At 34.3% G+C, this 27,491-nt stretch overlaps 2 long non-coding RNA genes across 10 annotated transcripts; one reads left to right on the forward strand and one right to left on the reverse strand.

Annotated features, from left to right (window-relative positions):
- Positions 1 to 5,907: 5,907 nt before the first annotated feature.
- Positions 5,908 to 7,865, reverse strand: LOC145101802 (uncharacterized). 2 transcript variants are annotated; one of them, XR_013705830.1, is made up of 2 exons: positions 7,616 to 7,865; positions 5,908 to 6,224 (listed from the first exon to the last, which is right to left on the reverse strand). It is a non-coding gene; the product is annotated as an uncharacterized LOC145101802 (long non-coding RNA). The 2 variants fall into 2 exon arrangements; XR_013705829.1 differs by lacking the exon at positions 5,908 to 6,224 and adding an exon at positions 6,264 to 7,185.
- A 15,656-nt stretch (positions 7,866 to 23,521) lies between these two features.
- On the forward strand, positions 23,522 to 27,426 carry LOC145101803 (uncharacterized). Of its 8 annotated transcripts, none has more exons than XR_013705834.1 (8): positions 23,522 to 24,057; positions 24,177 to 24,268; positions 24,415 to 24,457; positions 24,579 to 24,704; positions 24,799 to 25,334; positions 25,716 to 25,785; positions 26,104 to 26,161; positions 26,252 to 27,426. It is a non-coding gene; the product is annotated as an uncharacterized LOC145101803 (long non-coding RNA). The 8 variants fall into 8 exon arrangements; XR_013705832.1 differs by having other exon boundaries at positions 24,799 to 24,861; positions 24,974 to 25,334; positions 25,716 to 26,161; XR_013705837.1 differs by having other exon boundaries at positions 24,799 to 24,861; positions 25,139 to 25,334; positions 25,716 to 26,161.
- Positions 27,427 to 27,491: the final 65 nt, after the last annotated feature.

Raw genomic sequence — 27,491 nt, forward strand, 5'->3', positions numbered from 1 at the left:
CCTAGATGTACCATAAGCTTTAAAACATGAATATAAAGAAGATGAACACAATATAGATGAAGGTGATGAAGGTGCCCGGTGGTGTTGGAGGTTTGGGTTGTCCTCAGGAGGGAAGAAGTTAGAGGGAGGGAGAGTTGTGGTGGTGTTGTTTATGCTCGAGTTGGTACCACCGAGATGAAGAAGAGAAGGCTTGGTCTTTGGCTAGTCAACATGTAAAAGGGTGAAGGCACAGGAGGGTGTTGGGTTTTTTTGTTCCATCGGTTATAGGGGAGAGAGAGAGAGGGAGAGAGAGAGAGAGACCGCTTGCATATTAAATATTATATATTTATTTATTTTAAAAAAAAAGTAATTAAAAACCTCATAAATGGTCCCTGTGTAATGAAATGACAAAATTGCCCCTTACTTAACGGCTAAATGGTCCCTGTGTAGTGAGGGTGAGCAAAATTTTCAAATACAAGAACTCATTTTTGCATTAACCATATTGTGTGACCAATCCAATGAACTTTTGTGCAAATAAATGATTGAGCGTTGTCATTTGAAGCGGTCTCAATATTAACGGTTAACGAGACTCTACCCAAAAAGCTAGAAAAAAACTTTTTTAAATCACTATGAATTCGCTTAATTTTTTTTATTGGACTAATATTATAAAATCCCTAAATTTTTAACTAGTAAGTGGAAAAAACCATAATATTTTTTTTTATTATTGTTATGGCCACAACTTTCTCGCAGAATCATCATTCTAGCTTACTTAACGAGTTTTAAGGTTAACTTGGTTAACTTTTTTGCAAAATCAGTCTTAAAAAGTTCAAATTTGGTCCCTGAGGTTTGCAAAAATCACACAACATGGTTTTTTTAACATTATTTTTCGTTTTTTGTATATTTTATTTATTTTTAGGTTTTTTTAATAAATATATATCCATTTTTTATTTCTTTTTTATATATATTTTATATATTTTCATTTTTTTATCTTTATTTTCAACAATTTGAACTTTTTTTTTTATCTTTATACCTTTTGTTTTCTATATATATATATATATATATATATATATATATATATATATATATATATATATATATATATATATATATATATATATATATTAGTTATTTATGTTTTTTCTAATGTTTTTATTTATTTAGATTCAAAAACTTGAATTCAATTTAAATTACTATAACAAGTTTTTTTATAGAGACCGACTATTATTTATTTTTTTTCTTTCTTTTAATCTATTATCAAATTGTAAAATATTATTTTGAATTTAAATTATTGATATCATATATAAAAATATGATTTAGTTTGCAAGTTATATAACACATTGCAAAACAAATTCTCAATAAACAATTTTTTTTTTCTAATTTTTTTTTCGTAACATAAATATAATAGCATTAAAGAAAAAAAGAATAAAAAGAAAATAAGTTGGGCCGAAACTACAAATATAAACACAACTATTTTATTTACTTAAATAAAAATAAAAAAATTACAAAAACAATAAATTATCAAAATTTTAATATACTCTAATATATTAATACATTTTACATTTTTTAAAAAAGGTCAATAAAAAGTTAAAAATACAAAAAAAAAAAAAATAATAAATAAATAAAAAGATAAAAATGTTAAAAATATAATATGAAAAGAAAAATGAAAAAAACTAAAAAAAAATCTAATATACTCTATATATACACTAAAAAAATAGAAAACAAAAGGTAAAAAAAATCAAATTGTTGAAAAATAAAGTTAAAAAAATGAAATTAAATAAAATATATATAAAAAAGAAAATAAAAAATGTATATATGTATTTATAAGAAAACCCGAAAATAAATAAAATATACAAAAAATGAAAAAGAATGTTAAAAACCCATGTGGTGTAATTTTTTGCAAACCTCAGGGACCAAATTTGAACTTTTTAGGGCTGATTTTGCAAAAAAATTAACCAAGTTAACCATGAAACTCATTAAGTGTGATAGAACGATAATTTTACGAGAAAGTTGTAGTCATAGCAATAAAAAAATATTATGGCTTTTTCCAATTACGCGTTAGAAATTTAGGGCTTTTATAATATTAGTCATTTTTCATTATATCAAATTTTAGTTTTTTTTAAACCGACAAATCTAATCTACTCATAAACTAACATCTAATTCTATCTATGTCCATGAAAAGACCTTGCATAATTGATTGGTTACATAAATAATTAGTGTACTATATTATTATCATAGATAATTAGTGTACCGTAATATTATCTTAACACCAAATTTGTCCATCATTACCTACTTGTATTTGAGTAGGCTTAACATTGATATTTTTTACATGAAACATAATAATTTTAAAGTAAACTAAATTATTATTAATCAACTAAACCTAAATTAGTTTAGTTTGACTTGCAACTATTCTTTTTAATGGTTTAGTTTAATTTATAATTAGTAAATTGTATTAGCTTAATCACTTACACAGGGCGGTGAGACAAAACATCCAGAAGATATGATCCTTTAAGACTAGTCGGTATGGGCCCGTGGAGGGGCGTCATTGCCGACATGGCAGCACCTCAACGACGTTACCACGGGGGGAACACCCCCCTCCCCCCCCCCTGGGGGGGGGGGGGTTATGTGGTGCTTTGTTATGGTGGCAACAGACGATAACACGTTTCGATTTTTTCAATTTATTCATTTTACCGTTGACAAACGGTAATATTCTTTAAAAAAAACTTTATCTATAAAATCACCACTTTCCTCTCTATTTCATATAAATCACCACTTTTCTCTCAAAACATTCCAAAAAAATATCCTTACCTATACTTTCAAAACATTCCACAAAAAAATGAATCGGTTCGATGATAGTGATGATGATGATGATATGTTTGTCACTATGATGTACGATTATTGCACAAACATGCTAATACAACCAGATACAACTCCTTTAATAATCAGGCATGCAACGTTAAATAAAGATCGTGAAGAATGGCACAATCATTTAGGTATGAATTTTTTCCAAATGAGATATGACGCTAGATGTAAACGAGGATTCACAGGGTCGCAAAAATGAGTTGCTGCAATTAAGCTTATGGCAATGAGAGAGTCGCCTGATTCGATTGACGACTATATGAGAATGTCTGATAGAACTGCATGAGAAAGTTTGTATAGATTGGCGAAAGGTGTTGTCGAAACCTTCGGTGACGTTTATTTACGCAAACCTTCATTGAATGATATACAACAACTATATGCGGCGCACAAAGAAAAACATGGTTTTCCGGCTATGCTAGGAAGCATTGATTGCACACAATGGAACTGGAGAAATTGTCACGTGGCGTGGAAAGGTCAGTATGTAAGTGGTCATCATGGAACGCCTTCGTTGGTATTAGAGGCTGTTGCGTCCTAAGATTTATGGATTTGGCATGCTTTTTTCAGCGTTGCGCGTTCGAATAACGACGTGAACGTTCTTGATCAGTCACCAATTTTCGACGATATTTTGTTAGGAAAGGCACAATATGCTCCTTTCACAGTGAATGAAAATGAGTATAAGTTTGGGTATTACCCGGATGGAATATATCCAACATATTCCACATTCATGAAGGTGTTTCGACACCTAGTAACACCAAGAGAAAATAAAAAAGAGCATGTAAGGATGTGGAACGTGCTTGGAGTTCTGAAGTCGAAATGACACATAGTTGAACATGCAGTACGACCATATCAGTTAGACGTTCTACAAGATATTATAAGTATGTTTGGGTTAGCTTTTTTATGGCAAAAATGATTTTTAAGAAAAGTGCTTATTAGCTTATGACTTTTAGGAAAAACTGGTTTTAAAAAGTGTTTGCATGCGAAAAGCTACTTTTTCAGGAGTAAAATGGTTAAAAAGCTAAAAAGCTAGGATTTTCCAGCTTTTTGAAAGCTTTACTTTTCCTATCCAAAAAGTTGTTTTAAAAAACGTTTTTTAAATAGACAAACACTTTTTTAGCTTATTAGCTTTTTAAAAAACTAAAAAGCTAATAAGCTTTTTTTAAAAGCTATCTCAAACACCCACTATGCATGTATGCATGTATCATAATGAATAGCATGATGGTTGAAGATAAATGACAAAACATTGCGGAGTATTCGGCTTCGGAGCCCAAACATACAATTTCAACCCGAGACAGCAAAATATTTTCATAGGGTCGTAGATATTCAAGGCGCACAAAAAGACAGACAACTTCGAAAGGATTTGGTTGATTTTATGTATGATGGAAATGAAAACGAATAAATTAAGGGCAAAATGTAATTTTTTTTAAATGTTATGTTTTCGGAATGTTTTTTAAATGTTATCTCTAATTAAAAAAATAGGTTTTATTAAAATAACATGTTTTAATTAATTAATTAATTTTGTTTAAAAAATAAAAATTAAATCGAAAAAAAGAAAAAAAGAAATGATGACATAGAAAGTTAAAGATGTTATAACTAGTTGTCAATTTCCTCCATTTGATGTTATAACACCACAACGACATGACATGTGAGGTGACAATTTTTAGTTGTAATAACACCCCTTAACTAGTTGTCCGCACCTACTAGTTTAAATATCCAACAACTAAACTAATAGTAGTAACTATTCTACATACGACTCTCTTGGTTATCCGTTACTAGCATTACAATTGGAGCTAATAATTCAATTATGCAAATGACTAATGCTAAGTAAAGTGAACTAATTAAACTAAAATAATCATAAATTAAACTAAACTATTTATAATTTAAATTAAAAATAACAAATTATAAATTAACTGATTAAATGTTAATGTCATTCAGGCTCAAAAAATTATTTGATTTTGTTTTAAATGGTTATTTATCTTTATTTTAGTAGTCTAGGACTCTAGGTACTTAAACTTGTAAATGACTTGTTATATTGGGTAATAAACTTTTTTTGTGCGACTTTACAGCAAACAAATGGATAAGTGAACCATCTGTCCTATGTGGCTAATCTCATATACATATATTTAGTATTTTTTTTATATATATATAAATCCTCAAAATTATTAATAGTAATATGATATTATTATCCAAAATTATATTAATATCTCGATGGTGTCTTCAACTTTTTGGCAAGAACACAATGATTTGGTCTTTTCCTTTTAAAGCTCGGTCGGAACTCATGGTCACGGCTAACAACTTTAAATGAGACTGGTTAAAGAAGAGAAAAATTTGATCTGGACCGACTTGGGATTCATCGGTCTAGTACCGGTTTGAGACCAGTAGAAAAAAAAAAGGAACTTGGGCTCAATGTGCAACTCTTCATTATCATGTTATACTTAAGTCAAAGTTAATGAAAATATTTCTTGTTAAGACCTGGTTACATTTACGATGCTTAAATTTTTGGAAATATATAATATTGAAGTTTCTACTTTCTAACTCAGGGATTGGCAACATTTAAGCTCACTTAGACCCGATCAAGGCAGATTGACATATTTAATTGGATTCATTTTTAAATCTTCACAGAATGGAGGGTTAAATATGTCATGACGATAGTTATATAAATTACGTTATTGTAAGAGGTTTAGGGAAATCACATAACTGATACGTCAATGAGAAAACGTTTATCATGTTATTTTTAAAGTGTTAGAGGATATATTAGATAAAATAGGTAAATTAAATGTTTGGTCCCTGGGTTTGTTGAATATAACACATTTGATGCAGAGGCGATTGTTGCAAAATGTTACCTATTTCAATCTAAATTAGCAGCTTTGGTCCTTCTCTCTTCACTCCATTTGGTTGATACTGTCAAGAGCCCTCATCTGCCCTGCACATGAGGACTAATTTGGTATTTTCCCCCATTAAGTCCCTCCCTCTTTCCTCCATCCGATGTAACAACTACTTATCCTTGGTTAATTAGTATCACAACAGTCTTGGTATATTTGAACTGAGACAATATATGGTCTCAAAACCTTACACTTATTTGCATCTTATATTCAACTCTTATTAAACTGAAAACCGAAGGTAATCTAACTACATATATTTGCATGTTAAGTCATGAACTTCTTGCAGGTTACGAAAGAGTTTGCATGTTAAGGTAATCTAACTACTTATATGTTGCAGTTACAGACATGTATTAACGGCTACGTAAAAAGACCAAAATACCCTAACATGTAAGCACATGAGAGAACTTAACCATAGTTTGCTTTGTTTTTTTTTTCCAAAACCTTAAATGATTTTTTTTTCAAGATACCCCTTTACTTTGATCATGACTCGATAGTTGCAAGATATAAGTCCTGAAAATATTCAACATACGAAAAGATAAGACTTAAGAGTGTGGTAATTAACAAGAGTGTATGATCACTCATTAACAAGATCAACATCCAAACAAAGATGGGGGAAGTACCACATGCGTGTTTTAAAAAACCTGTCTTTTTGAGTTTCATCGGCAGAGTCACGGAAGCAACCATAACTCTTGAATTCTGACCGAGGGTCAACAGGCCATGATATCTGACTCTGACTCTGGTTTAATTGCAACACCATGACGATTACATACGCTTAGAATTATAAAAGCATATTCTCCTATTGTCTTTTCTTCTCTCGAAACCCATTTCATTTCGCCAAAATCTACTTCATAAACCATGTACGGATAGTGACAGCTGTCAATCACATAAAGGTTTTCACCCGAACTTATAAACTCCTGATGAAAGATCTGTGGAATCCAAAAATTCTTGACTTCTAGTTTAGTCAACTTGGGTTTTGGACTGAGTCTCATTTCATATAAACACCCACCAGGCCTTAGGGCATATATTTTCCCCTTGAAAGCATGTAAATCAATGATACGGAAAGCAGAGGAGACATGACCCCATGCTCCTATACCCGCTATGGAAAACCATATACCATTATTTTGGATTTGGTATCTATTTATAACAACAAACACCAACCCAGACCCGGTTATTGATTATTGAAGGTGAAAAGACAAGAATAGCCTTAAATCCATGCTTTGTGATAGGATTCAGAAGCCAAAAGTCATGGGGTTTCTACCCATAAAAGATCAAGTAACCACAAGTTAATCCAACACACTTCCTACCACCAAAATTGGGAAGGAGGGTTTTGAATCTTCTTCCTTTAAAGTCCTCTAGGTAACACTCTTTCGTATAACGATCATCAGGGATCCACACCAACAGAGGCAATTTAGATGCCATAAACATCTTCTTGTTAGAGTGTGCAAATGACCTCCATGACTTACAAACTTCACTGAATGCAATAAAATCAACAACTCTCAGTTGCATCATAACTAAAAGCAACACATCATGGTTAAGTTCTGACCAATATGATGCATCAACATGGCTCTGGTTTCTAGTCATACTTTTGCCTATGGCCATGTTTCTTGAAATCAAAACCTTATATGAAAACAAAAATACCAAACTCAAACAAACCCTAGATAATCCAAAAACTTATTGAAAAATCACTGTATATGTGCATATTATGATAAAGATAATCTTCCATATCATCATATGAGTTATAACCCAATTACAAAAGCAGAAAAATCCATTACTTCAAGAAGAGTTATACGAGTAATGAATCGGAGAAGATAAAAACATTAAAACCTAGATAATCAGGTAATCGACTAACCAAAACTGAAATAACGAAACCGAAACTAAAATTGTTTTGACAAAAGAATTACCTGATTAACGGCGGTAGAGGACTTTGATAGAAGGATCGACTTGAGTTTAAAAGTTTAAGAAATTGGTAGAAGTAGACTCCAAGAATACTGTTGCTTCTGTAATTATGGCAATCTTGTGAGTAATTTTGTTGAATCATACGACAATATCTTCTGCAGCCTGATAATTTGGTAATATGAATCCAGTATCCATATTCCATAATAGGCCCCAATGGGCCCAACATATATGGAATTGGACCCCACCCTATTTAATTTTCACGTTAACTTGGCTTCGGAGCGGACATCAGTGAGTTTTTGGTTTTTGGATTAATAAGAATCATTTATTTTTACGTTTCATTTTAATTCAGAATATTTTATACATTAAATTTAAAATGATGATATGATATTTTATCGTTTTCGGTTTTTTTCTTCAAACTATGTACAACGACGCCATCGAGTACAAATAAATAAGTTTATCATCAATGAAGATGACACTCGTTAAAAGTTTTTTAGATGCTCGCGGATAAAAAAGCTCGAGATGATTCATAAAGTTCTAATAAGCGATCAAGGGAAATAGATATAATTTCTTGAGGTCGTCAAGAGGGACACAACCGTTTTGTTTCAGATTACTTTTCCGACCAACATGCCTTCCCACCGAACATCCTTAGACGTATGTTTTTAATTAATTAAACACAAACTATTCATCAGAATTGTGGGCTCGTTACCCAACCATGTTGATTATTTCAACACAAAGGAAGATGTCGCTGGAAATAATTGTCTTTCACCATAACTAGAAAAAAAAAACATTGTTGATGTTTGACAATTACCATAGGTAGGGAGCAGTTTGAAATATTTAGCACCATGTGCACGATAATACCAAAATGTTGAGGACATTAAGCGTATAATTTATTAGTTTATTTGCATATAAAGAACATTGTGGGTCTTCACATATGCTACGTAGTATTTATTGTATGCATTGTGCTCAAGGAGATCTCACTCTTTTATCAAGGGTGTCAACTCCTTGATTTAAATGAAGAATTAGAGGTTATATTCAATTGTTTAAATGGACATCCTTATTATTTTTGAGTGGACACCCTAAACAGTGATGAGTGGAGCTGCTTACAATCCTGCATAAATTAAACACACTTCCTTTCATATATGTAGGGAAAACAGTTAATGGAAACTACCTAACAAGTTCAAACTCCACGACAAATATCCAAGGGCACGAGGGTTAGTGTTTGCCAATAAAATTCAAGCATAATCATAGTAAGTTCTATTATACATGTAATTATCTTACTTTATAAGGTCTTGTAACTACAATAACTATAATCTTTAAATTGTCTAATAATAAGATTATATAATGTGGAAGTAGGAGAAAATAGATGTAAAAAAGCAAAAACCCTAAAAATAACAAAAAGAGAAGTTTTGATATTTGTGTTAAAGATATTCTGATAGTTTAAATATGATTATTAATTCATTTAAAATTTTTTTATCATAAGACCTAAATATTTTTGTTTGTAGCTTGTTTGAATTTGGTTAATCAAATTTTTTTGACGGGTTTATTTTGTTATCTAAATTAAGTTTGACACATTTGAGTTTTAATATTGATTGTGCTCGGAAAAGTTGTCCCATTGATTGGCAATGGCAATTCACTTAAGGTGATCATAGTGCTGTGTGTCAACAATCATGTTGGAAGCTTTTGCTTCTCAAGTAAAGGACTTGACGTGCGTTTTTTGATTGTCAAATTGAACAATGACATTAATATATTAAATCAATGTACATTGTTCAACGATTTCTTAAATAGATATGCTCTCGAAGTGAATTATCATCAAGGGGACAAATCACATGAAAGGCTTTTCACAATATCAACAAATACTTAATTTTCAATGTACACATCACAATGATGACAATTATAGAGACCATTTTAGGCAATTTAGTAAATATATTATGTTTATATAAAATGTCCAACACACCCTCTATTATACTCATAGACTATATCTTTCGGTTTGTCCCAAATGGGGGAGTTGAGCCTAAGCATATTGCTAATGAATACCTTTTCACCAATACCCAATACCGCCAAGCTACAAACCTTTTGATTCTAAAATATATTATGTAAAAGCAAGAAAGATTCTACATCGACCGCAATCTGTATACGCAATAAAAACCAAAAATTGTTGTATTATAATACAAACGTAATTAGTCTAAGTAAATTACAAAAATGGTCCCTAAGCGTTACAAAAAAATTGCAAGAATGGTCCTCAAAAATAAAAGTTTCCTAGAGATTTCCTAAATTTAGTTTTTGTTTCAAAGTTGTCCACAACAGCATTTCAACCACTTGTTAAACACTCCCATGTGCAATGTACATGAGGCTACTTTGTTATCTAAAGATAAAATCCACAATTAGAATTGAAAACGGTTACAGATAATTAATTAGAGAGAGACGAGAGAAAAAAAAAGGGTAAATTACACCAATCGTCCCTCGTGCAGGTGCTGAAAAGCGCGTTTAGTCCCTATTTTCAAAAATTAACTCGGATCGTCCCTCATTTGTCTAAAACTTGCACGCTTCGTCCCTTATACACATTTTTGTTGCAATATTAGTCCTTTCCATATCTGAAATGACCATAATGCCCTTTATGTTTATATTTTCCAATTAATTTTATGTTATTATCATTATTATTAATTAAGAAAGAAAAAAAAACATGTGGTCCCACTTCATACCCAATCACATCTCTCCACCCACCGTACCTTCCCTTTATTGTCTCTCTTCTCCAAACTCTTCAAAAACCCTAATGCCCTTTAAGCCACCGTCAGTGGATACCACCGTCGTTTTACACTCCGACCACATTCATGGAATGCATCGCCGTTTTACACACATCACACTCCAGCCACCATCTTTTCCGACATAAGTGGTTTTGAATTGTCTAAAATCGATGCCTCCATCTGTGATTCAGTCTTCGATCTCCGATATCCCTCAGCTAGGGCTTCGTCACATGTACCCTGCCATCGGCGTCGGCTAGGGTTTCGATAGATGTCATAAAGCTCTATGCATTTCGACATATTTATAGAGATCGATCTCTGCCTCCATCGTGACTGTGATATAGAGACCAGCGAGCTCCACATTTGAAGTTGATGTCAATGTAAGCGTGGTGGTTGGATGATTTCAGGTGTAAGGTGGAGAAGGCGATGAACAGTGTAGGTTTCACCTGCACCTCCTCTTAATTGATCATAGGAGTATGGTTTTATGTCCCCCAACCTTCGACCCTATATCTCTCAATCATAGATTCCTCTTCAAATTTCTTTTTTTTTCTTTCTTTTGGGTTACAAGTCTGATCAGTTGAAGATTAGTAGATATGGTAGGGTAGGTGATGGTCCTGATGGTCGATTATGATGGATGTTGGTGATTGTGAATGGCAATAATGAACGGGGAGGGTAGGTGTCGGAGTTTAAGGATGGGATAAGAGAGAGAGAGAGAGAGAGAGAGAGAGAGAGAGAGAGAGAGAGAGAGAGAAGCGGTGGTTACCGGTGGCGGTGGATGGTGGTCGGAGGTCAAGGGTGGCCGGAGGTGGATGGTAGCCGGAAGTGACTGCAGTTCGAGGTGGTTGATGGCCAAAAGGGTTTGAACTCCTTTTTAAGGGATGTTTCCTTTTCTAAAAATAATGATTATAAAAAAATAATAGATAAGTTATAAACAATTAAAAAATAAATGAAAAAGAAAAAAAAAGGGCAAGATAGTCATTTTACGTCTGCGAGGGACGTAACGTGCACCTTTTAACGATACGAGGGACGGTCCGAGTTAATTTTTGAAAATAGGGACTAAACACGCTTTTTGGCATGCACACGAGGGACTAATGGTGTAATTTACCCAAAAAAAAAAACAATACCCTCATGAGCATTACACATGTGGGTGTTTAACAGAAAGACTGAAACATTGTTTATGGAGGGACCATTTCTGAAACAGAAATCAAACTTAGCCACTTCTTTGAGAAACTTTCATTCTGAGGGACCAATATTGTAGTATTTGGTAAGACTAAGGGACCATTCTTCTAACTTATTATTGGCTAATTGTTGTATTAAATCAAAGGCACAAATAAATTAATGCGACATCTACAATGAGTAACGTTAAAATATTAAATATTTGCATGTTTAGTAATGACCTTTATCAGCACTTGATTGACCATAACCATGTTATACTTATGTCTGTAAAATTATTGGACATATTTCATGCTTACCTTGCTCAATATTTTCAAAATATATAAAGGGTTGGCAATCTTTAAGCCCACTCAGACTCGAGCAAGGCAGAATGACACATCATGTTGCATCAAGTGTACCACACATATTTAATTACATTCATTATTAGATCTTCACAAAATGGAGGGTGAAATATGTCATGTGGATTAACCTCCTCGGATATATGAATTTTGCAAGTTCTTAATCCACACAAAAAACATAAAAGGGAGATGCATGTAGATGATAATGAAGCAAAAGAAAAGATAGTTGCAAGATACAAGTCTTGAAAATATTCAACATACGAAAAGATGAGAGTGTGGTAATTAACAAGTGTATGATCACTCGTTAACAAGATCAACATCCAAACAAAGATGGGGGGAAGTACCACATGCGTGTTTTAAAAAACCTCCCTTTCTGAGTTTCATGGGTAGAGTCACAGAAGCAATCATAACTCTTGAATTCTGACCCAGGGTCAACAGCCCATGACCCTGGTTTAATTGCAACACCATGATGATTCCATACGCTTAGAAAGAAAGCATATTCTCCTGTTGTCTTTTCTTCTGTCGACACCCATTTCATTTCGCCAAAATCTAGTTCCTGAACTTGGAACAAATCTTCGGAAATGTATTGTATAACATAAAGATTTTCACCCGAACTTACAAACTCCCGATGAAAGATACACGACTCCCCCAAATTCTTGATTTCTAGTAGAGTCAATTTGGGCTTTGGATTGAACCTCAGTTCATATAAACTCCCATCGGAGTTTAGGGTATATATCTTCCCCTTGAAAGCGTGTAGATCAAGAAAGTGGTTAACAGAAGAGACATGATTCCATGCTCCTTTACCCTCTAGTGAAAACCATATTCTATAGCTGGATCGATTTAACACAACAAGCACCAACCCAGACCCAGGTATCGAAGGTGAAAAGACAAGAATAGCCTTACCCGGTGAACCTGGGAAAGCCGGGAAGTGAAGTTCATTTCTTGTGAAAGGATTTATAAGCCAAAAGTCACGGTTTTCTCCCCGTAAAAGACCATGTAACCACAAGTTCATACCAATGTCAACACAATGGGGAAGGAGGGTTTTGAAATAGTTCCCCTCAAAATCCTCTAAGTAGCACTTTCGTATAAGGATACTTAGGGATCCATACCAACATGGGTCGTCTGGATGACATAAACCTCTTTTTGTTACAAAGTGCAAATGACCTCCATGACTTGCAAACTCCACTAAATGCAATAAAATCAATGACTCCCAGTCGCATCATAACTAAAAACAACACATCAAGGTTAAGCTCTGACCATGGTGCCACACTAGTTTTGTCACGAGTCTTGAACGTGTTACTGCTAGATGCATTATCATGGCTCCATTTTGTAGTCACACTCGTTGTCTTAGTCATTCCTACACTTAGCCAATAGCCAATAGCCCACGTGTCAGAAGGATCAAAATACCCAATTTTGCCCAACAATTTAAAAAAATAAAATAAAATTAGAAAACCAAAACCATGAATTTGTATAGTAACATACTTCAAGAAATCAATCAACATTTCAACTCTGAATTACTTACTCAATTACAGACGCAGAAATATCATTACTTGAAGAAAAGTTATGAACGGGTACTGAATCGTGGCATAAATATAAACAATTAAACACTCTGTATAATCAAGTAATCAAGCAGGCAAGCGAGATTGAAATAATAAACTGAAAGTAAAATTATTTACCAAAAGAATTACCTGATTGAGGGGCTGTAAACGATTTCGGTGAGAAGAATCGGCTTGAGTTTAATAAGCTTACTAAGAATTTATCGAAAAAATTACGGATGGTTCCACATTTTGCAATCTCTGCAAGTGATTTTGGTAAAGTTTATCACTTCGTGTAAGGCTAGTTAGCTAGTGGCTACGTAGCTTCACTAACACTCTCCCGCCAAAAGCCCCCCAACTTCCACCGGAAAGTAAAATAATTTGGGGCCTATATAATTCATAGTGTAGCCGAAGTAATGAAATTATGATGATGTTTAATTTATTATTTTTTTTGAACGTTAAAGTCGTTAACGTGCCTCTAAATCTTATTTCTAAATTATTAATTTTTATCACAGAACTTAATCCTTCAACTAGAAAATAGATAATTTTTCAACACCTTAATACGGGTAGACAAAAAGCCATTTAGTTTATATTTGAAATTTATGATTTTCAATATATGAAGATACGTATGTAAGCCAAACGGCTTAGTGAAATGATGTGTTTGGATATAGATGTAATACAATAATATAGTATCATCGATATTAGAATAAAACCATTTATTTTCAAGCAATTCCAAATTTTAAGCAATTTAGAAAGAAATTCTAATATTCAAAAAACAAACAAAAAAATCATACAAACACCCGACTTATAGTGGAACACCTAAAATCGAAAAATAAAAAACACATTTTGAAGAATACTATATTAATCTCAATAAAATAATATTTAAGGGTTACAAGGGTTGAGTACTTTATGTGAATAGAGAATAAAAGAATATAACTAAGGGGTTGTTTGATTTGAATTTATCGGGTCTGGTCAGTGCTTACTGTTGACTCGGTCAACAGTCTGGTTGTTTGATAGATGCATATTGTAGTTGATTCGGCCAGTCATGCTGACCCAAACGACTTACTCGGTAAGCCTAAAAATATTGGCTGACTGGAAAAGAAAAAGCTCACAACCCTTTTTTCCTTATTTGCCCTCGTCTTCCCCTGGAGACCTAAAAAGAAACACGCTCGAACAAATAGTTCCATTGATCAGTCGGCTCTTCCTCAACATCTCCCACCGGCGAGTTTTGCTCCTAGCATCTCCGACCAGCAACAACCTCCACAGCGTCGGCGACGACCACCACAGCAGGTAATGAATTCTACCTTTTTTTTTTGCTTTTTTTTTTTTTAAATCACAAAAAAGTTAATGTCTAATGAAATTACTGATTTCATTCTATTTGGATTGAAATGGTTTAAAGGGCGTGCATAAAATTTGTTGATATTTATGTATAAAATATGATTTTCTCTATATAAACTAATGGGTGATTTTAATATGAACTAATGTGTGTATAAAATCAGATTTTAGGTATGTGAAATCAGTAAATGTTATACATGTTGGTCTGAAATCAGAAAATGTTGAATATGTTGTACATGTTTGTATGAAATTAGAACTCAGAAAATGTTATATGCTTATGAAATCATAATTTATTTGTATGAAATCAAAATTTATGTCGTATATGTTGCTAAAAATGTGATGAAATCAGATTTATGTTTGATTTATGTTGTAAATGTGTGTTATGTGGATGATTTATCTTTCTTTTTATAATAGACATGCCAGATAAAATGACTAGAATTAGTTGGAAGTAAGAGATTGTAGACAAAACTTTTTTGGAAGTATGTATACACGAATTAACAAGTAATGGTCGGGAGGGTAGTGGCCTAAAAGCAAGTTCATGGACTGTAGTCACAGAGAAATTGAAAAAACGATCATAATTTTCTTGTCGACAGAAAACAAATGAAAAACCGATACAACTATTTAAGAGCAAAGTATGCAATGTGGTTAAAACTTAAAAATAAAACCAAAAATCTTTATAATCCTATAACGAATTCTTTCAACATGAATAATGAAGAATGGGAAGCCAAAGCGAAGGTGTGCGTGTATATATATATATATATATATATATATATATATATATATATATATATATATATATAGAGAGAGAGAGAGAGAGAGAGAGAGTTAGGTTCATATGTACTAACTATATATTGTGTGGATGTAGGGATGATTGTGGATCAATCAATTTAAAAACCTATATAAGGCTATATTGGTAATTTTCTTTTATACACCTAAATTAAGTTCCAATATATATGGAAAATCTCTTATATCTCGGATTAAAATAATGGGTCAAATTCCTTTAAATGTTGTTACATCTCAATAACCCCTGGCTGATGTACGTCCAACATACAATTGGTAAGCCCAGTGTACCTGGGGCTACCCCATGTCCAATGTTCTTCGAGGTATGCCCAACGTACCTCATTTACGCCCATTGTACTGTGACATCCCCATTTTCACGGCCAGAAAAAGACCGATTTTGTTTATGCTTTATAAAAATCAGAGTACTTCTTTTAATAAAAATGTTGCGGAATTTGTTCCCAGTAAAACATGATAAATACGTTATCAAAGCATTTCCGAATAAATGTATTATTATTTATTTTAAAACATTTGGGATGTCATTGTCAATACAGAAACATAAGCATAAACATAACTTACATTCATTTATACTAGTGATCTACACCTCTTTAATATCTTGGTGTAATGTAACTTCATATCGGCACTTGTGATTCAAATAAGCTTGAGTGGGTCAGGTTGGGAAACCTGGTGAATACATAGGGTTTTCAACCCATAATATAATTATTATGTTTAAACATCAAACAATCAACCCGATTATCCATCCCCATTATCTTCTTTACTCTTAAGGATCTACCCTAAGAATTATCTATTCCTCGTTCATTTATTCCTAAGGATCATCTTAAGGAATCAGCATGAAATCCATTGTTGCCAAGGTTTACTCAATAGGTACTAAGTCACATAGTCGCTAGGGTTTAGGCACTAAGTCTCATTGTCGCCAGGGTTTACACAATAGGCACTAAGTCGCATAGTCGCCAAGGTTTAGGCACTAAGTCTCATAGTCGCTAGAGTTTATACAACAGACGCTATGTCTCATAGTCGCCAGGGTTTAGGCACTAAGTCTCATAGTCACCAGGGTCTAGGCACTAAGTCTCATAGTCGTCATTGTTTACTTATATCCTCTTTCATCCCTCCTCGTTCATTTACCTATGTTTTACCCAACATATACGTAGATATAAAATACTTATATAGTTTAAATAACTTAAAACATGTATAAAATTGTTCATCCAATATAGATCTCAAATAAACAGATAATATGCACACATAGCATGTAATTTATATAAAATACTTCATATATATGTGTAAGATAACTATGCACTCGTTAAAGTGATGATTCCAAACTCGGGGCAGCGCTTTGCTTCTAACGATTCTATTTTCCTTCGACGAAACCTAGCATTATTATTGCTAAGTTTTATTCTAATCTTTATTGCGACTAATTATTAGTATAGATTCATCATTAACTCGAAGTCTACTTTCATGATCTATCAAGTAAGGAACAACCAGGCAGGATCATATCGGAGGTAGGGTCCGTTTGGTATACGAAGTATACTGTTTGGAAATCCCACTTTAAACACCTCACTAAATCACAGTCTAGACATCATCCCCGTAAGTAGATCAATCAGTATAATGACTTGGAATCACTGATAAATCTTGTTTATAGGTTCATAATAAAGATAATGAACTTAAACATAAGTTATACTTAAAGTAGGCATAACTCACTTACTAGGGGGGTTTGGTTAGGAGTCGGGCTCTGTGGGGGCAGAACTTCTGAGCCAAAAGCTCTTCTTCTTGGAGCCTTCCGGCGCTCCGGGACTCGCCTTTAACACCTAGGAGGTACTAAGGAAGGGGGAAGAGGGTTTGGGGGTAATGGGAGAGAAAGAGTATGAAATGTGTGAGTTTTGGGGGTGATTTACGCCTCTATTTATATGCTGTCTGGGCCGATTCACATCGTGAAAAAGGGTGCTCACGTCATGAGCTTGCGTAGGCTCCAAGGCGAAGTCTGGCGCTGACACGTGGCGTCGGACGCACGTAAAACATCCAATCTTTAAAAATTCATAACTTTCGCATACAAACTCCGTTTTTGGCGTTCTTTATATACACGCGTAGGTGAAGACAAGATATACAACTTTACTTTTGAATCAATCGGCTAATTCTCGACCGATTTTAAATTTAATACTATGAGAAGATTATACTGTTAAATGACTGCGTAAAATTCATAACTTCTACATACGGACTCCGTTTTTGTCTGTCTTTTTATCACTGAGCTCCTATTAATAAGATCTCCGATTCTCATTTAGGTTGCATTGGCCAAAAATGGATCGATCTAAAATTTGAATTCCGGGTTGTACACTGCTATGCCAAATCTTAGAAAAATCATAACTTCCTCATACGAAGTCAGATTTGGGCGTTCTTTTTATGTACGCTCTCGGTTTAATGTATACTATGACTTTTGTTTGTATTTATAAGGCTAAAAAGTCCTTTATCGTAAATTCACTATTTACATCACACAACGTCGTGCCGATTTTGTCGCGAAACTTCGACGAGCCATAACTTCTTCGTTATAACTCGGATTTCGGCATTCTTTATATGTACGGAACCTTTGTGAAATATTCTACAACTTGGTTAAGATTACTCCTTCTAAATAATCTTCCATATAAAACTCATTTTTGATGCTCATTGTCTCTAAATTGACTAGCTCGAATCTGCGGGCGTTACACGTACTAGGTCCTTATGCAACATAATTTGATACTTAAAGGGTAAGAAATTTACCTAAAGAACCAGACGTTACACCTCCTTTGCCCTGATATTTGTACCCAACTATTTGATGGGGTGAACTCGACCGATGTTCATAGTTAGGGGCCATCTTCGACACCGCCTCATCCCAATGAAGTCTTTTGTAACGCTTGGTCCAGGTAATATTTATTTATCTAACATTTTGGGGTTCTGGGCGGGAAATCGACGAGTTGGGGAGCTCTAAATCATCGTGTAGGGATCTATTTGGGGAGCTCCAACTCAGTGTGGGCGGTTTGTCTAGAAGTCAGATCAATTTGAGGTTTCGGGTTTCGGGAAAGATAGTGGTGGTTTTCCCCAAAAGGGTTTAAGGTTTGTTCTTTTTCATGTTTGGTAAGTTCTACTAGGGTTGGTTTTAGTTTTCTTAGGAAGACTGTATTATTCTCGGGTCATGGTTGTGTTCAGATTGTTTGGCGCAATGAGAAATGTAAGGACGGATTTCAAGGACAAAATCTAGTTTAAGTGGGGGAGAGTTGTAACGCCATGTTTCGAGTTGATCCCATGTTGGGCATGGTGATTAGGGTTTGGGTATTAGCAGGCTTTGAACCCTTGGGTAATTGAGATTCAGACTCAGTTGGGGTTCAATAAGGTATTTCGGATGGTTTGGGTATTCGGTTTGTGTTTTGGAATCAAATGGCATTTTGGTAATTTGTCAGCTCGGGCTTTATGGAAAGTGGATTCTCGTTCGGGATATCTTATGGAAATTATGAATTGATAATAGTGTTAAGCATCTTGATACCTTTTCATAGATATAAGGATGGCCGGATGCATAATTGTATTGAGAAAGTTATGGTCTTCGCATGAATTAGGATTTGGGGAAAACCCTAGTATGCAGAGCATACCAAGGTGGTACGTAGGGCGTACCAAGGCAAAGGGAGTTACGCAAGGCATATCTAGAGGAATGCGCAACATAGGTGCGAGGTTTGGTCGGTGTGAGACCTCGAACGTTGGGCGTACGAGGTGGTACGATGGGCGTACGAGGGGCAGGTTGAAAACCCTAATTTTAGGGTTGTACTTTATATAAGCGTAATGTTAGCCTCTTTCTTTATTTTCTAAGTCATCCCCCACCCTCTAAAACCCTAGAAATTGTCCTTAGGCCTTCATGGTGGCATTTTGAGCTTATGGACTCCATTTTTGGTGTGTTTGGTCCATTTCTAAGAAGATGGAGCTTGGTGCAAGGATGGGAATCAAGGAAGAGCTTATGTGTCTCATTTTCAGATTGTTAGAGGTAAAAAGCTTTGAACTTGATCATTGATATCTTAGATCTATCATTTATGAGTTTTGGTTCATTTTGGTCCCTAGAATGAGATCTAGTGGTCTTGATTACACTCAGGAGCTTTGAGTTGTCCCTCTTAGTGTTTCTGAGGTTCAAGGTCCATAAAGTTGGCACCTTTAGAGTTTAAAACCATACATGTTTGATTTTGGGTCCTTTTCTTCAACAACCCAAATTTTTATAGAAAATTTTAACTTCTAATTTCATAAATTTAAACCACAAGGTGTCTAAAAATCCCATTACATAGCTATAGTATTTTAAAATTCAGAGTATGAAAACTAAATATGAAAACACTGAAGAATGCACACCACGCCATCAAGACGAGCCCTTTAGAAGTACCTGAAACATTCAATGTAACTGTAAGCACAAGCTTAGTAAGTTTCCCAAAACACACGAATCATATAATCACATAATACCATGCACACATATATACATATATGTTTGCTACGGACTCCCTCCATGGTCTTCATTTGGAATGCCATGGGCTACCCCCATGGTCTTGTATCCCCGAGCTATGGGCTCCTCCTATGGTCTTATCATGTGTCATGGGCTCTTCCCACGGTCTTCACATAAATCCACATATAGATCAAATAACAACATTTACATACTCCATTATTAATTATTTCATATCAATTAATGGGCCAGCCTTGGTGCCTTCAACCCATGAGTGTAGTAAGAAAACTCACCTCAATCTGCTGACACAAAAGTTGCTCGCCTAACAGTCTGAACCCACACACTGAACAATGATATAATTAACCCTAAATTAGGATTATACACAATTAAAGAGTCCAATCATCTAAGCCTAATTCCTTCCATATTAACCCAAAATTCTTCCCTTTGCTAATGGGCCTAAGATCCAAGATAAAAGTCATTAATGGTCCGCATAGCCCAATAAGGCCCAACCAAAATAGTTATGGCCCAAAATATAATATCAGCCTAAAACTCTATATGGGACCAGGTTGAAAACTGAATAAGGCCTAACAAGCTTACAAGCCCAAACCCAATTGGGTGCGTACCCCCTGCATACCACTTCAGTACGCTTAACGTACTAGTCTGTTAAGTAGTACGCGCTGCGTACAGTACACTATGCACGACGTATAAGCAGATTAAGCACCACGACCATTAAGTGCTTAATACTTGGCATTTCAACATCCAATTTTGGATCTGGACTCATTAAGACATCCTAAGGCATAAAGTTGGCAACTTTATGCACTTGTATGCCATAAGGGACCCCAAAAGTTCATTCTTTACATTTAGACTTCATGTAAGACCTCAAGCTTATGCATGGAAACTAGAAAACCCTCAAGATGGCACCTTTATGCATCTAGTAGGCTCACAAAGAACATATATATCCATATTATTCTCTGAATTTGCTCAACTCACAAGAAAAAGTCTAAGAACCAAAAAGGGACTCCATGGCAAAACCTTAGCTTAAACTAACAAAAGAGATGACAAGGTTACGACTTTATACCTTCAGAAGTTCCTCAAGATGAACTTGATGCAGGATCTAGAAGCTCAATGACACCCAAAGCTTGTTCACAACTTTCTCCTTCTTGAATGCTCTCTAAAATGGCCAACTACACACTTTCTAAGCTCAAAAATTACACTCACAAGGAAATCTAGGTTAAGGGACGAAATGAGGCTATGGAGGTTGATTAGGGTTTGGTCCAAAAGACCAAAGGACATTTATATAGGTCTCAATCTTGGATATTAGGGTTTTGTCCATCTGCCATGTATGCCCCGTATACCAACTTGTACGCCCCACGTACGTGGTGCACCTTCGCGATCATTCCACCTCGGTACGCTAACCGCACCTATAAGTACACCCATCGTACGAAAGGCAACATTGCAACGCAAAATCATTTCAAGGGCATAAAGGGTAATTACCTGGATTAGAGTGTTACATTTTTATGAAAGAAGAATGATACTCTTTGAGATTGGGTCTTTTTGGGGCATGCAAAGTCACCAAGTCAGTGACTTTATGGTTCTAAACATTAATTTAGAAGTGGATTTGTGATTTGGACTTATCGGATCAAACATTAAGAGTTTAATGAAGGTTTTTGCTCAACGGAGGAGTACATTGGGCGTACAAGTCTGTACACGCAGCGTACAAGCCAAACAGCATGTACGCTTAGCGTACAGCTGAGTACGCCTCACGTACTTAGTTAGGAGAAGTTTTGCTTATTGGGCTTTGATGTGGGTCATCTGTTGGGCTTAACTGTCTTGGGCCCTATTAGGCCATCAGGTTTTGGTCTGATAGTGATTTTGGGAAGGCCCATAAAGGGGTTTGGGCCCAATTTGGAAAATTAGGCCATGGAGGTCATGAGTAGTTATTGGTGTTTTGGGCTTGAGTGTTTAAGTATTAATGGGCCATCGAAATGCATAGTGTTTTGGACTAGAAAGAATGGTTGGGCCTCTAGGTAAGGCCCATGTAATGGGTTTGGGCCCAATTTGGAAAATTGGGCCATTGGTTGATTAGTTGTCCTTTGGGCCTTTTAGATTGTAGTTTGGGCCATAGTTTTGGACAAGGCTAGGTTAGGGGTAAAATGATCTTTTACCCCATGTACGAAGTTGTGGTTATGGGTTGGAACCCAATTGATAATTGGGTATTGTTTTGTTATTGGTAGTTGAGGATTTGTCAGCCATCAACCAAGAGTTTTCTGTATGATTCAGTAGTACGAGGTGAGTTTTCTCACTATATCCATGGGTCGAAGACACTAATACAGGCCCATTGCATGTTATGTGGTATGCTATTTGTCTCTGTGATACTTGCATGGACGACCTCGGGGGAGCCCGTGGCAATTGGATGTCAGACCATGGGGGAAGCGCATGGCATTCCAGGTAAAGACCATGGGGGATCCCATGACATATTAGATAAAGACCATGGGGGAGCCCATGTCAACAAGATGTATGTTGTATGATAATATATGGTTGTATGTTGTATGGTATTTTGGAGAACTCATTAAGCTTTGTGCTTATAGTTTTCAGTTTATGTTTTAGGTACTTCGGTTTTCAATTTGGAGAGCTCTGGATAACTGCAGAGTACACACCATATGTTTTCGTATTCTGCGAACTACTCTGATTTGATAATGTTATGTTAAATGTTTTGTTACCTTGGTTTTTTGGGAAAAATATGTATTAACGATTTATAAATCTAAAAACAATTTTTTTATGGCGTGATTTTTAGGTCCTTACAAAAGAACTTTATCCATATATTATTATCTTGACCATAATCATACAAAGAACTTTCACCCTAGTCCATGATAATAGGGTCTTTGCTTGCTAAATTTTATGTATCTTCAAATCAAAATATGCTAAATTATTAATAGAAAACAAGCTAATGGGATATGCATAGGTGACTCTTACTTTAGCTTCATGTACCATATTGATATGTGATAAAAGAACTTAAAGATAACCATAAAGAAAGCTACAAAATAGGATGTTATGATAAGGAAAATTGGCTAGAAATTATAATAAAACAAAGTAAAAAGTCAATTACCTTGAATCTTTAGTTGATGTCTTACTCATTGTTGACTAGGGGAGGATCGACAAATACCCATTACCCGGCTATAGCAGTTAACCCAATTAAAGAGAAGCTGACTGGATTCATGAATGCTGACATGGATGCCATATCAGCTTCCATAATTAAATATTTTGATATTAAATAAGAAAATGTAGCTGAACTCGAGCAACCTCCACCAAGTTACAAAGCCTTTTACCACTAGACTAGGGTGGTTTCTTTGAAAAGCTTTCTAAAACATTATATTTATAATCTAAAAGACTAAAACGCCAATATTATTATTATTATTATTATTAATATATATATATATATATATATATATATATATATATATATATATATATATATTTTAAAGATGTGAAATTTTTTAACAGTATTTGGCTGTGATTGGACCAAATTTTCAGGGTATTTTTGTCTACATAAGCTTTTTTTTTTTTTTAATCCGGTAACGCATTCGCTTTTACTGCTAGTTCTCCACCGCCTTTATCCTCCAATAGATACACTACACTGCATCTTCATATACAGTTTAACTAGATGCTTCCCAACCGACCGCCTTAATCCTTCTTGGGTGTATTCCGTTTTCCCTACCGACGATTTATCGATTTTTTCTTATCTGCTTTATATTCCAGTTTTGAAACTTTGTGTTGGAAATCTTGGAGACAATCCTTCGACTTCTCTTCATTACCCTTCTCTATTTAAGAAAAAGCCGGCTCCTCTTCCTTACAACGAACCACCGTCACCCCATTTACCGGCTCCACACTGTTGGTGAAAAACGACGAAACGAGCGGTCACCGGTGGTGCCCTAATGAGTCATCGACTTCCTGACATTAATTGCTATGTGTGATCGTCTCCTGTTACAAGGGACTGCAACACCGCCTCATTCAGTTAGGAAACGACTCGCTCGATCGTCTCCTGTTACAAGAGACTTCAACTCCATAAATCCTAATTGCGTTTCAATTTCACCCATATAGGTCCGATTATCTTTCAATTTTGGTTTCATTTAGTCTTCCAATTTCAGCACTTCTTCAATTTGTTTTGGTGTTTGGATTGGAAATTGTTGCAATATCGTTACATTCATGTGAATTCACAGAAAGAACAAAGAATGTATGGTTCGGAACGGGAGAGCTTCCACAGTACCACCACACTTCTCTTTCCATCCCCGATGACAAACACAAACCCTTGGTAAGCTACCTTAATAAGTTTATTTCTTTAATTTTTTTCACTTTTCATCATATCTGTCTGTTTGTATAAGTTTTCTTTACCTAATTGAGCCATAATACTAATTCCTTTGCTTCATTTATATCTTTATGTAATGTTGTTGTACACAGATTACATGTAGCTGATCTTTTTTATCAGAATTTGTACTTCAAGGTTTGTCTGTCACCTGCTCGATGAAATGTTTAAGAGAATATTGTGTTTTTTTCAACATACCACTATTCTTTAGCATTAAAAATGTCAGTTACGTACTTAACAAGGTTAATGCCTTTTATAGGGACAAGAATTTAAGGTCCCTGCAAATGCGAATGAATTGGTTATCAGTTTATGGTTGGCACCTGCTTCCTAAACTGAAAAATGGTTTGAGTGTTATTGTATTGCAATTGGGAGTGTAGATCCTTATGTGAGTTTATCTCTTTTGTTGTTCTTTTCATGCCCTAAATTTTAGCTGCCTCTAATTGCTTTGTATTTGTGGTGGGTTGATGTCATTTTTGAAGTAGAAAAGTTGGGGTTATATAAACCCCTGTGTGTTCCTTCACAGCTTCTGGATTGCCTCCAAGGTACTATCTACATCATATCTTTCTTCTTGATTAAGTTTATTTACTATTTTTTTTATCTCTTTATGAGGTTTTGAGTAAGTGATGATGTTGTTCTAATTTACTTATCTCATAGGCTAATTCGTCTACAATCTGAAAACTGATTGAGATCGTTTTCTGGTCAACGGGGTTTCCAACACCGATGTTTATGTTAAATAATGCTTTCAACACGGTGTAACCTGACTTATAGCCTAAAATTCTAATGATTGATATGTATTTTGTTTATATTGAATTTTTATAGGTGACATAATAAGAACTTTAAAGAAAAATAACTATGAATATACATGTGGAAATGTTACTGTAAAGCTTGCAGAAGCTTATGGCTTTTGCTGGGGTGTTGGGCGTGCTATCAGATTGCTTATGAAGCTAGAAAACAATTCCCTCATCAGAAGATTTGGATCATTAACAAAATTATTCACAACCCGACTGTTAATAAGGTACCGATTTAGTTTCTTTGGCTAAATTCTATAGCTTACAGTTATTTGGTGATTTTCCTCGAATAATAAACATTTATAACGATCTTTTATTAGTGTTGTCATCTGAATACTTTTTTCTTGATTCCTAAGTGAAAGTATTCTCTATTATTCCTACTTCCCTCATATGCATGTATGTTGTAAACTTTACGTTTTTTCAACAGATGAAGCACCATACGCGGTGGCATTTGTTCTTTTTTTTTTTTTTTTTTTTTTTTATCGTTTTTCTGTATATGTATCAGATGATCATTAAAGTTTTTTATCGTTTTCTCTATATTTATCAGATGATCATCAACTAAAAACTTCTGTTGATCGTTGCTTTTGTTTTTCTTATCCAATCTACAGACAGGACGATGCAGATGGCTGCTGTTTACCATGTATTATTGCAAGTTTATATCCTGTTGCTGATGATCAGGTGAGTTTTTATACAAAAATAATTTTCTTTTAATATGTATTTTTTTATATGTGCTACTCCTTCACCCAAGCAATCAAACCCTAAATCTGGCTGGCCCGGAAACCCTCGTTAGGGAAGTTCCCTTTCCAAAAAAAAAAAAAACCCTAAATCTGTACTCTGATATTTGGTCCAATTGGATTAATGAGATAGAAATCAGTTGGTCCAATCTGACAAGTTATCATGTTCTTGGGTTGTTTATTTTTCAAAAGAGGGTTTATTTTTTCTACATTTTATATGTTTTTCCTTTGTATATGTGAGATTCTAACTACATCTTATTAGTTTTAAGATGGTCATCACAGGAAAGCTAATGCAACCACAAAATCTGCAAGTTAATATGGTAAATTTGAATTTTTTTGGCCTTAAGAATTTATCTAATTAGGTTTGAGTTAATGATGTGTTGATATGTATTATGGTTCTCATTGTACAGGGATCTACTGTAGGACCTTAAGGATTTGAGGTACTTTAAAATGACCCGTCATGATGAACAAGTAGTCATGTTCTATACAACACTCAACCATGGAATTGATTGTCTATGGCTTTGAAGATATAAGAGGTATATAAATAAGGAGTCAAGAAATAGTTCATATTTTTTTGTTGGTATTATTAACAACATCAAACTACCCCTACATACTGTTTTTTTTTTGATAAAAAAAATAGTTATTTTAAGAGTTTTTTCGGTAAAAAATTAATGATTTAATAGTTTTTGACCAAACTACCCCTATATACAGTTTTTTGGTAAAATTTAGTGATCTTAACAAATTTTTACGAAAAATTCCCGTTTATTGTGACCAAACTCTCTGTTCTGATTCCAGTATCAATGTGTGATTTTTTAACAATCAACACTCAAGATTGACCAAATCTATTGTGATTCCTTTAACCGTGACCAATTTGCCCCTCCGTTGTGATTTGTTTACATTCAAGGTAACATTGTTTTAAAAATATTATACATTCAGAATAGCAAGATACTTTATTGTGTCTACCAAAACATAATAAAGAAAATATCATATAACTACACTTTAATCTACTCTGTTCATTAAATCAAATCCAAACTTCACTATATCTTAATGCAATTATATTATTCATGTGATTATAAGTATGTTATGGAAAATTAGTAGCAAGAAAGATAAGATAAAATCCAAAGTCAATTGCAACAACAACAAATGTACCAATATCAAAATGGGGGACAAATTCAGCCTTCAATAGACACATATAGAAAACAGGAAATGACCCTTGGAACCCCACATGCTATTAGGTGTTTTCACCTGATGAAAGAGATGTTTCAAAACCTAATTCCCCACCAAATGAAAAGGTAATCTCCAGTAATGAGCTAACTGCAAGATATAACAATATAAATCTCTGATGTTTTCATGTATATGGACCAATTTTCTAATGTTTTGCTACAGAAGGACCAATTATATAAACATTTTCTGTAGCAAAGATCATTTTTTAATGTTTTTATGCCACAGGGAGAAATTCGGTAATCTTTCTTTGCCACAGTTGTCATTTGTGTGATCTTTTTCTGTACATGTACTATTTATGTAATATTTCTGTGTATTCGGACCATTTTTGTAATATTCTTCAACAAAGGGACCATTTTGGTAATGTTTTTCTGTCATAGAACCAACTCTGTAATCTTTTTATGAAAACTGACCATTATATAAAATAAT

This window comes from Lactuca serriola, chromosome 4 (genome assembly GCF_051521515.1).
Source record: "Lactuca serriola cultivar US96UC23 chromosome 4, Lser_US96UC23_V15, whole genome shotgun sequence".
NCBI lineage: Eukaryota > Viridiplantae > Streptophyta > Magnoliopsida > Asterales > Asteraceae > Lactuca > Lactuca serriola.